This window comes from Chiloscyllium punctatum, chromosome 36 (assembly GCF_047496795.1).
Source record: "Chiloscyllium punctatum isolate Juve2018m chromosome 36, sChiPun1.3, whole genome shotgun sequence".
NCBI lineage: Eukaryota > Metazoa > Chordata > Chondrichthyes > Orectolobiformes > Hemiscylliidae > Chiloscyllium > Chiloscyllium punctatum.
This window is the reverse complement of record NC_092774.1, coordinates 60,363,816-60,373,915: the sequence shown is the minus strand read 5'-3', so window position 1 is coordinate 60,373,915 and position 10,100 is coordinate 60,363,816. Positions and strand designations below refer to the sequence as shown.

At 47.6% G+C, this 10,100-nt stretch overlaps 2 non-coding genes across 2 annotated transcripts; both read right to left on the bottom strand.

The window, feature by feature from the left end:
- Positions 1-552: 552 nt before the first annotated feature.
- Positions 553-642, bottom strand: trnap-cgg (transfer RNA proline (anticodon CGG)). Its single transcript is given in 2 exon segments — positions 553-588; positions 607-642. It is a non-coding gene; the product is annotated as a tRNA-Pro (tRNA).
- Positions 643-7,520: 6,878 nt separating this feature from the next.
- trnan-guu (transfer RNA asparagine (anticodon GUU)) lies at positions 7,521-7,594 on the bottom strand. The gene has a single exon. It is a non-coding gene; the product is annotated as a tRNA-Asn (tRNA).
- Positions 7,595-10,100: the final 2,506 nt, after the last annotated feature.

Genomic DNA, 10,100 nt, shown 5'->3' with positions numbered 1-10,100 from the left:
TACTGACCCTGATCACTCCCTGGACGAAAACGTTCTTCCTAATGTCACTTTTACTTCTTTTCCTCGTGATTTTAAAACTCTGCTGAATCGTTGTCGATCCTTTCAGGCGTGGGAGCATTTGCACTCCATTATTCCTGTGTCTAGACCCTCATGACTTGAAAAACGTCAATCAGGCCAGCTTTCAACCTCCTGTTCTCCTAGGAGAACTGTCCCAACTTTCCAATCTACCTTCATTGCTGACAATCCTCATACACGGCACCATTCACGTCAACCTGTTCAGCGCTGTCTGCAATCACTTCACTTCCCCGCTTCCTGAAATTTCACGCTCACAATTGAGCAATAATGCAGCTGGAGGATTCATTCAGAGTCGGACTGCGCGGGCGAACTATGTGCAATGATTGTTTTGACTTTGAGCAAGTGTTTCCTTTTATCCTGTTCGCTGGAATGGGAGCTCGACCTCATCCCGACTTCAGGCAGCACAATCTCGTTTAATAAATGTGCTTTTTGAGAAAATCACCCCGGCGTTTCTGCACAAGGCAACTTAAGAAACGAGGGCTCGTCCGGGATTCGAACCCGGGATCTCTCGCAAATTCACCCAACTGAAGGCCCGAAACGAGAATCATACCACTAGACCAACGAGCCACAGGCCCAGCACGGCGCGAGCTACCCTGACCCCGGACGCTCCAAGCGCCCTCCCCTGAATCAGCTGAGACTTGCTCAGTGTGAAATACGTTTGAGTTGCACCAAGAATCGCAAACAGCAAAGAGATTCCACAACATTTGCTTCTCATTCCGTCTCCCTGCGCCCAGGACGCTGCTGTTTGTCCCGTTCCCAGTAACTGGACTCTCTCCACTGGCGGATAATTAAACCATATTGTTTCTAATTGCAAACTGTTCTGGGGGAGGGCAGAGCCCCTTCGCTCTTCTGCTCTCTCGCAATCACTTTGGATGGGAGACGTCAGTTCCACTAATGCATAGGAAATGGGCAAGTTTTAACTACATTACAAAGGTCTGTAATCAAAGAGACAGAAAGATGCTGTGATGGCGGGACAGAGAGAAATGGACACCGGAAACTGTTCCCTCAGGTATATCCATATGAGTGTATTTGTGTGCAGCCTGCTCGGTGTTCAGAATTCGTCTTCACACAGCAATCCTGCAGAAAGACTTTTCTAACACGGGCGTCTGTTTCTTTGCTGAGAACGGGCAGCAGTGAACATCTGAGCCCCAACTGTCCCAGATGAAGTTGAAAATGAGCCATTGTTTCTCCCTCAGCCGCTCTGTCCCAGAGACAGGGAGAGGGACGGCATCAACGTGTGACGTCATTCCGCCGCAGCCTGAAGCCGTTCAGTCCATCATTTCCATGTGACTCTCTGTCACTTGTATCTCTCCGAGATGATTCCCAATCGGTGATATGTGTCCTCATCATGGGAACTGTGTCTGTGTGGTGATGCTGCTTTCGAAATGCTGATCGTCCTGTCATTCACGTCTGAACCGGAGTGGGGAATTATTGCAGGGAATGAATACGACCGCAAATAATGTGGCTTTGTGGCTCAGTGGTTAACCCTGCTGTCTCATAACGGGACCTGAATTCGATCCTACCCGTGTGCGGCTTGTTTGTGTGGAGTTTGTTCAATCTCCCCGTGTCTGCGTGGGTTTCCTGCGGTGCTCCGGTTTCCTTCCACAGTCGAAAGATGTGCAGGTTAGGTGGACTGACCATGTTAAACTGCCCCATAGTGCCCAGAGGTCGGGAGGTTGGGGGCATCAGTCAGAAGTAAATGTCGGGTCTGGGCGGGTTACTCTTCGGAGGGTTGATACGGACTTGTTGAGCAGGAGGGCCTGTTTCCACACTGTAGGGATTCGAATTCGAATTGTTTCAACTTCACCAGCTCATTCCCATTTCAGAGAAGAGGTGTTAGGATTCAGTTCAGAGCAGACCGGCGGAAAGCAACTCAAATCTCCACAAGCACTTCCCCTCAATTGTGTAAATTGGGCCCGTGTTTAGTGACATATTCAGCTCAGATGCTCGAAGATTTGGGAAGCAGAGGCAAAGGCAAGATATAGAACAGAGTACCGTTACAAAGGAAAGCAATAGCAGACGACAGTTTTGATCGAGGGACATGAACCCAGCACCCTCCCGCTGCGCCACTCCACTTTCCCGCACGGAGTGTTTTCCATAGATCCCTTCACCCTTTCGTCTGGCGTGTGACAGGCAAGTTCGAGACTGGTGTCAAAGATCTCCACTGCTGTCGTGTTATATGGTGTTTCGCAGACGTATGGAGGCTGTGTGAATATGAACTGTTTTCTAAATTCCCACATTCTGTTGATCGAACTGTGATTTAACTCTGAATCATAACATATGTCACAGCGTAGATGGAGGCCATGCGGCCCACCTTCGCTCTGCTGGTTCTACACCGTAAGTAAACGCGTGTCTCAATTCGTATCATTCTCTTGCCTTTTCCGTGTAAATCTGCGCATCTGAACATGACCACAAGCATTGCCCTCCTCAACAGAGAACAGGAGAAAACCACGCAGACCTCCACGAGTGTGTCACCTCAACTGTGCACATTGGGCCAGTATATCAATGTGAAATATTCATGTTGAGTTTTTTGGGAAGCAGATGAGAAGGCGAGGTGCAGAACAGAGCACCCTTTGACGGGTAAGCTGCTAAAGACGACGTTACGTGAATAGGAGAGAATAGGACATGGCGGATTTCAGGCCCTAAAGTCATGGAACTCGATATTGAAGACAGGGGGCATGTAGGGTCTTCAAGTGGAAAATGAAGCATTGTTCTTCCATCTGGAGCTGAGCTTTGCTGGAACACTGCTGCATGCCTGAGACAGAGATGTTGGCCAGGGAACAGGGTGGCATGTTAAAGTGGCGGGCAACCCGAAGCTCAGGGCCTTTTTTGCGGGCAGAATTGAGATGTTCTGCGAAACAGTCACCCAGTTTATGCTTCATGCTACTTTGGGGAAACCACACTGTGAGCAGCGAATGCAGTAGACTAGGTTGTGGCAAATGTGCAGGTAAAGTGCTGCTTCACCTGGCGGGTATGTTCGAGCCCTGTGATATTCAGGAGGGAGCAGGTAAATGGGCAGGTGTTATACATTCGGCGGTTAGAGGATAAAGTGCCTTGGGACAATGGGAGGTGGGTGTGGGGTGTTGAGAGTGAAGGAAGAGTGGACCCGAGGTGTAAGCCCTGCCCACTTACCTCCTCTCACATATAAATCCGTGAAGTTGAAAGAACATTCCATCCAATAATTCAGTACCACGTGACTCATGAACTAATTTGTATTCATGTTCCGGGGCCAGCATCATTATTGCGTCACAGCAGCTGCAGGCCATCACCGGGGGCTCGCCCTATGACGTCACGGTGCGGCTGGAAGCCCCGGGAGAGTTTATCAAAGAAACCTCCCTGTGGGTCAGGGCAACTCTGCATTAGGAAGCACTGGGATGGTCAACCACTATCAGTTAACATGGGGAACACATCTCCATATTATGCAGCCTCGAGGCAAACTTCCTTCTACTTAAAGTTCAAGAGCCCTCAGACCGAAATTCCCCAGGTACGTTTGGAAGAACTTTTTCCAGGTGTCCGCAAAGTACATCGATGAGCAATTTGTTAAAGTTTGAATTTTGTGAGTGTTGAAATTATGTGCTTTTGATCGAAATCGCAGTTCGAAAAACAGAATGTGGGAATGTCTGCGGGTGCGTGATGGGAGCATCACCCAGAAGGGAAACCATCTCTCCTATTCACGCAAAGTCCTCTTTAGCAGCTTTCCGTATAAGGGCGCTCTGTTCTGCACCTCGCCTACTCATCTGCTTCCCAAAACACTTCGACATAAATATTTCACATTGATATACTGACCCAATGTGCACAATTGAGATGACACACTCGTGGAGGTCTGCGTGGTCTTCTCCTGTTCTCTGTTGAGGAGGGCAATGCTTGTCACTGGTCACTCAGGTGTCAGAGAAAAGTTTCGAAAGAAAACGGTTTAATTTTCTGCCAGTAGAGAGGGCCCGGTTCCTGGGGACGGGACAAACGGAAGCAAGGAGACAGAATGAGAAGCAACTGTTCTGGAAATTGTTTGATAGACCCCATTAAAAGCACACAACCCAAGCCAAGGAGGAGCAACCAACACACCGCCACTGGGTGGGCTCGAAGAACCAACTTTTCAGTTAACAGCCGAATGCGCTGGCCAATTGCGCCACAGAGACAAGCAACGACAAAAGGCCATCGCTTAGGGGAGGCTATTAGTGAATTCAAAATTCAGCCTGCCCCGCCTAAAATTACAATTGTGGTCTATCAGTCTTAATTATCACAAATAAAGTCTGGGACATTTACTGTGGAGACACTGAGGACAGTCTGATCCCACTCTCTGCAGACACATCCATGTCACGAGGAACTAGCTTTCTTACTCCGGGGCCGTCGCCCTTCCAGCCTTTCAGTGTTTTGCCTGTTCCCGAGTTCTCTCGTTGGCTCGCAGGGGAGAAGGGGTTTGAATTCATGATGTGCAGGAACGACAATTCTTTCATTGTCTCAGATCAGTTCATGTGCCAAGAACATCAGAGTCAACCTCCTGGCCTCGTCAACAAGGGGACGGTGTCTGGACTGTCTCTGCTCAATCGGACCGGTCATCTTTCATTCTCCTCGAAATCCGCTTCGCAAAGTGTTTCTAAAGGTTCACAAAGCTGGAGACTGGGATTTCTGTGTTGCTTCATGAACATTTGAACATTTTTCCATTTCCTAACTGACAATATTTTGCCAAAATCTCTTCCAATTGTACGCCTTGCCTCATGTCCAGGGATGAGGAATTTCCATTTTGGGGAGACATTCCCAAGGTGGAGAATGTTCGCTTTGGAGCAAAGAAGGAAAACTGGAGATTTCCTGGGGCTGTTGGTCACGATGGAGGAAGAAGCGGTGGGAATGGGCAGTTTAATGATCAGAAGAACCAATTGCCACTGACCAGAGTCAGTTACCAGAGGACAGGGATTGAAGTTCTTGAATGAAAAGCAGCACTTGTGCCTAATAAACACAGAGAATACTGCAGAAAGCCAACGGGTCGAGCAGCATCTGTGGAAAGGGAAACAGAGCTGACGTTGTGAGTCTGGTACGTTGTTTGTTCAGAACCCGAGTTTCCTGCATGGCAATCAATTCCCAGACATGAGAAAACGGGTCTTTATTGAGACGGGTTTTGTGAAGTTTGAGCGATAATGCAACCAACAGGAAGTCATTTAAAATCGCCAGCGAAGAAATCATAGCCAGCAGGTTACCACCCTGGGCGGGGAGCCCCAAAGGATCTCTACGCCAACACCTTAAGTGTTCGGCCACAACTACACGCCCAAAGTTGTGGTCTAAACTTTCTCATGGAATAGTTCTAACAGGAAAGGTGAGTATTGGGATTGTCCTGTCCGCGCCATAGCCCCAACGTTTCCTGTTGCCCTGGATTTGATCAGGACAGAGGAGGCTGATGGGAGATCGAATTGAACTACACACATTGATGAGAGATAGAGCGGCTGGGAAGGATCCATTCCCATGCGTAGAGAGATTAATAATCAGGGCCGAAAATAAGGAGCCACTTCAAGAAATTTGGGGTTCATTCAGCAAAGCTAATGTATGACTGTTCACAGAAAATTGTGATGAAAGTCTCTCGAGTTATTTTGATGAGAAGTGTTGATGATGCTAATACAATCGATAGGATGAACGTAGATTGGTAAATGTATTTGGTGACAGTTCTGTTCTAGCCCTGTGAGCGAAACCTGGATCTGAAGGAGTAGAAGGGACATTAACAACATCGATCTGAAATTGGACACGTGACAAGGAACAGAGCCATCATGAACAGTTGGCTTTTGAACTGGAGAAGGTTTCTCGTGAAATTCGCTTGAGGCTTGAGGTATGCAAGGTCAAGATAATTTAGGTAAAACACGGAAACGCTATCCTCATTAGCAGACAGTGAAAGGATTACAAGACACAAATTAAACATTTTCGACAAGTGATACAGGGGACTGGGAAGATAAGTATTATAAACTGTGAACAGCAAAGTTCTGGAGCACAACACATACATTCAAAGACCGAAAACATCCAGGTCCTGATTAATCAGATTGCATTGTAGTGCATGTTTGCAAAACATCCACTTGCAATGTCCTAGAAAAGAGTGACAAAACCCATCCCTGTCAGCCCAGGATAGAAAATCCGAAGGGATGAACGTTTGCTGATTTTCTGAAGATTCACAGAGCTTGGACTGGGTTTTGGTGATTGTTTCTTTTCCACTCCCAGGAGCCGCAGTGTTTGAGGCGTTGAGTTGGGGAGAATAAAATGTGCCCGTGAGCAGCATGTGGGGCTATTTCAGCTTCCCCTCATATGACTGCGCTGTGAGTTGACTCAGATGTTCTCAGGGACATTTACTGACGCGAGACAGTGAAAGGATTCTCATTCCCGCAGATCGGGAATTCAAACCGTATGCCGGCTACAGGACAATGAGAAAGATTAATTGGGGTGTGTGAAGAAGCTGTGAGCTGCATTTCAAACAGGGAGGTGGAGTCAGATGCATCATCCATTGGCCCCGGCCCTGTGCGTATCTCACGCCACCATGCTGCAGAGTTCTGACGTTAGCACGGACATGCGCAGCAATGGGTTCATTCACAAGGCGAACAACCAAAGATAATCACCGTCACTGATTCCCTTCCACAGGCCCAACTTGGTGAAGCAGTATCTTTCAATGGCAAAGGAAACACCCTTGTCCTCAGGTGCCTGCTTCATTTCGATCACGATTTCAAGCACCTCACTCTTCTAGTCTCATTTCCAAACACTTTGCTCATAGCCTCAAAAGAAGCTCTGCGGGTATCTGCTTGTTCCACCCGAACAGGCAGTGGGTTGCAGATTCCCACCAGTCCCAATTTGAGTGAAATATTTTTCCCCCTCCACTGATTTGAATCTTAAAGAAGAAGCCGGGGAGCAAGCTCCCTTTCTTTTCGACGACATTTCTCATTTTGTACTCGGCAGGGTTCACACCTGCGAGGGGAAACCGCAATGGATTTCATGTACATCGCATTAACCACTCGGCCCACGAATACAGAACCACACTGACAGCTTGACTTCCCAGGCCTGTCTGCCTATGGAGCTGAGAAAGAGTGAATCATCGCAGAGTTTGTTTGAATCCAATCACTACACAGTGATTCGAAAGGGTTAAATATCGGCACATGGTGTTTGCAGATATTTCGGTGTTTCACCCCAAAAGATGAAATGAACTTTCAGTTAGAAATTGCAGGAGGAACTCAGCAGGTCAGGCAACATCTGTGGAAAGAGAATCAGAGGCAACATTTCAAAATTGTGTTTTCACCGACAGGTACTGTCAAACCTGCCTAGTTTCTCTTTTGGTCTCGTCTTCTCAGCAAACGCAGTCCCTTCCGTTAGACATCAATTCAATTCAGAAACCCCTTTGTGGAGAAGATTTCCGTTGGGGGAAAATTTTCCTGACGCCATTAAAAGCGCACAGCTTCGAAGCCAAAGAAGGGCAGCGAACACACCGCCCCTGGGTGGGCTCGAACCACCAACCTCTCGGTTAACAGCCGAACGCGCTGACCAATTGCGCCACAGAGACAGGCGCTGACTTGGGCTGCACCATCGCCTGGTGATTTTATAATTCAGCCTCCCCGCCGAGAATTACAATTGTCGTCTATCAGTTTTACTTTTCCATAATCAAGCCTGGGAGATCTCTTGTGGAGATACCGGGGACAGTCTGCAGACACATCCATGTCACGAGGAACTAGCTTTCTTACTCCGGGGCCGTCGCCCTTCCAGCCTTTCAGTGTTTTGCCTGTTCCCGAGTTCTCTCGTTGGCTCGCAGGGGAGAAGGGGTTTGAATTCATGATGTGCAGGAACGACAATTCTTTCATTGTCTCAGATCAGTTCATGTGCCAAGAACATCAGAGTCAACCTCCCGGCCTCGTCAACAAGGGGACGGTGTCTGGACTGTCTCTGCTCAATCGGACCGGTCATCTTTCATTCTCCTCGAAATCCGCTTCGCAAAGTGTTTCTAAAGGTTCACAAAGCTGGAGACTGGGATTTCTGTGTTGCTTCATGAACATTTGAACATTTTTCCATTTCCTAACTGACAATATTTTGCCAAAATCTCTTCCAATTGTACGCCTTGCCTCATGTCCAGGGATGAGGAATTTCCATTTTGGGGAGACATTCCCAAGGTGGAGAATGTCCGCTTTGGAGCAAAGAAGGAAAACTGGAGATTTCCTGGGGCTGTTGGTCACGATGGAGGAAGAAGCGGTGGGAATGGGCAGTTTAATGATCAGAAGAACCAATTGCCACTGACCAGAGTCAGTTACCAGGGGACAGGGATTGAAGTTCTTGAATGAAAAGCAGCACTTGTGCCTAATAAACACAGAGAATACTGCAGAAAGCCAACGGGTCGAGCAGCATCTGTGGAAAGGGAAACAGAGCTGACGTTGTGAGTCTGGTACGTTGTTTGTTCAGAACCCGAGTTTCCTGCATGGCAATCAATTCCCAGACATGAGAAAACGGGTCTTTATTGAGACGGGTTTTGTGAAGTTTGAGCGATAATGCAACCAACAGGAAGTCATTTAAAATCGCCAGCGAAGAAATCATAGCCAGCAGGTTACCACCCTGGGCGGGGAGCCCCAAAGGATCTCTACGCCAACACCTTAAGTGTTCGGCCACAACTACACGCCCAAAGTTGTGGTCTAAACTTTCTCATGGAATAGTTCTAACAGGAAAGGTGAGTATTGGGATTGTCCTGTCCGCGCCATAGCCCCAACGTTTCCTGTTGCCCTGGATTTGATCAGGACAGAGGAGGCTGATGGGAGATCGAATTGAACTACACACATTGATGAGAGATAGAGCGGCTGGGAAGGATCCATTCCCATGCGTAGAGAGATTAATAATCAGGGCCGAAAATAAGGAGCCACTTCAAGAAATTTGGGGTTCATTCAGCAAAGCTAATGTATGACTGTTCACAGAAAATTGTGATGAAAGTCTCTCGAGTTATTTTGATGAGAAGTGTTGATGATGCTAATACAATCGATAGGATGAACGTAGATTGGTAAATGTATTTGGTGACAGTTCTGTTCTAGCCCTGTGAGCGAAACCTGGATCTGAAGGAGTAGAAGGGACATTAACAACATCGATCTGAAATTGGACACGTGACAAGGAACAGAGCCATCATGAACAGTTGGCTTTTGAACTGGAGAAGGTTTCTCGTGAAATTCGCTTGAGGCTTGAGGTATGCAAGGTCAAGATAATTTAGGTAAAACACGGAAACGCTATCCTCATTAGCAGACAGTGAAAGGATTACAAGACACAAATTAAACATTTTCGACAAGTGATACAGGGGACTGGGAAGATAAGTATTATAAACTGTGAACAGCAAAGTTCTGGAGCACAACACATACATTCAAAGACCGAAAACATCCAGGTCCTGATTAATCAGATTGCATTGTAGTGCATGTTTGCAAAACATCCACTTGCAATGTCCTAGAAAAGAGTGACAAAACCCATCCCTGTCAGCCCAGGATAGAAAATCCGAAGGGATGAACGTTTGCTGATTTTCTGAAGATTCACAGAGCTTGGACTGGGTTTTGGTGATTGTTTCTTTTCCACTCCCAGGAGCCGCAGTGTTTGAGGCGTTGAGTTGGGGAGAATAAAATGTGCCCGTGAGCAGCATGTGGGGCTATTTCAGCTTCCCCTCATATGACTGCGCTGTGAGTTGACTCAGATGTTCTCAGGGACATTTACTGACGCGAGACAGTGAAAGGATTCTCATTCCCGCAGATCGGGAATTCAAACCGTATGCCGGCTACAGGACAATGAGAAAGATTAATTGGGGTGTGTGAAGAAGCTGTGAGCTGCATTTCAAACAGGGAGGTGGAGTCAGATGCATCATCCATTGGCCCCGGCCCTGTGCGTATCTCACGCCACCATGCTGCAGAGTTCTGACGTTAGCACGGACATGCGCAGCAATGGGTTCATTCACAAGGCGAACAACCAAAGATAATCACCGTCACTGATTCCCTTCCACAGGCCCAACTTGGTGAAGCAGTATCTTTCACTGGCAAAGGAAACACCCTTGTCCTCAG